The following is a 1,353-nucleotide window of genomic DNA, read 5'->3' on the forward strand; positions in this document are numbered from 1 at the left end:
CTTGGTCCTTATTTTCTGTTTCTATATCATTATTTTATGTGTTATGACTTTATATACTATAATATTATATGAAATCTTATTATAAGTTGCTGCCATTCATTTATGGCAAAGGTATAAAGAAATTGATAAGTAAAATAAAAAGGATTAGAGTTTTATTCTTTAAACAGTAGGAAATTACAGAGTGTTTAAAAACAGATTGACAAGATTTGACCTACACTTTAGAAAGACAATTCTGACTACATTGTGGAAGATGTATTAGAGACGGGTGAGATTGGAAGTGGAGAGACCAGTAAGGATGTTGTTTCCATTGTGTAGGTAGAAGAAGATGAAGGCCTGACAACAGGCAATGAGATGGAAAGGAGAGTATAGAGATAGAAGACATTGGAGACAAGATAAAATTGACATGATGTAGTAATTAGATGTGGGGAGAGAGGAAGAGGAAGGAGGCAACTGAATACATGGTGGTTAAAGTAGGCAGAAATCTAAGATGGTACCCATAGTCTTTGCCCCCTTGTGTTACTAATGAGTTGGAATTTAGCAGATGTAATTAAGTTTATTAATTAGTTGACATTAAGAAAAAGAAATTATTTAGGATGGCCTAATCTAATCACACAGTCCTTAAAAAGCAGAGACTTTTCTCTAACGGGAAGGAAAAGAGGAAGTCAGAGAGATTTTAAATGAATGGAATTCAAAATTAGAATGGTTCACCCATTCTGAAAAGGAGGAGGGCATGTGGAAGTACCTGAAAGTGGCTGTTTAGGAGCTGAGAGTGATCCTCTGCAGACAGACAGTAATGAAACAGGTACCTCAATCCTACAATCATAAGGAATTGAATTCTGGCAATAATCTGAATGTGCTTGATGTTTGAACTCTTCTTGTTTTTTTTATTAGTTTCAAGTATATAAAACAATGTAATAGACATTTACACCCCTCACAAGGTGATAACCCCCTCAGCCAATCTACTACCCTTCTGATATCGTATATAGTTGTTACAATTCTATTGACTCTATTCCCTATGCTGTACTCCACATCTTGTGACTATATACATGTTAAATTATATTTGACATTCAATATTATTCAGCTTCAGCTTCAGGTGCAGAGCAGAGTGGTCAGGCATCTACAACATCCATGAAGTGGTCTCTCTAATAAAACAGGTGCCCATCTGACACCCTAGTAAATCTTTACAACATTATTGATTATATTCCCCAAACTGTCTTTCATATCCTTTTGGCAATATTGTAGTTACCAATTTGTGCTTTCTAATCCCCTCTCATACTCCCTCACCCCCACTCCCCTCCCATCTAGCAACCATCAGTATTTTTTTTAATTTCTTTTTTATTTATTTATTTTATT

The sequence above is a fragment of the Hipposideros armiger genome, unplaced genomic scaffold, assembly GCF_001890085.2.
Source record: "Hipposideros armiger isolate ML-2016 unplaced genomic scaffold, ASM189008v1 scaffold_254, whole genome shotgun sequence".
Lineage (NCBI taxonomy): Eukaryota > Metazoa > Chordata > Mammalia > Chiroptera > Hipposideridae > Hipposideros > Hipposideros armiger.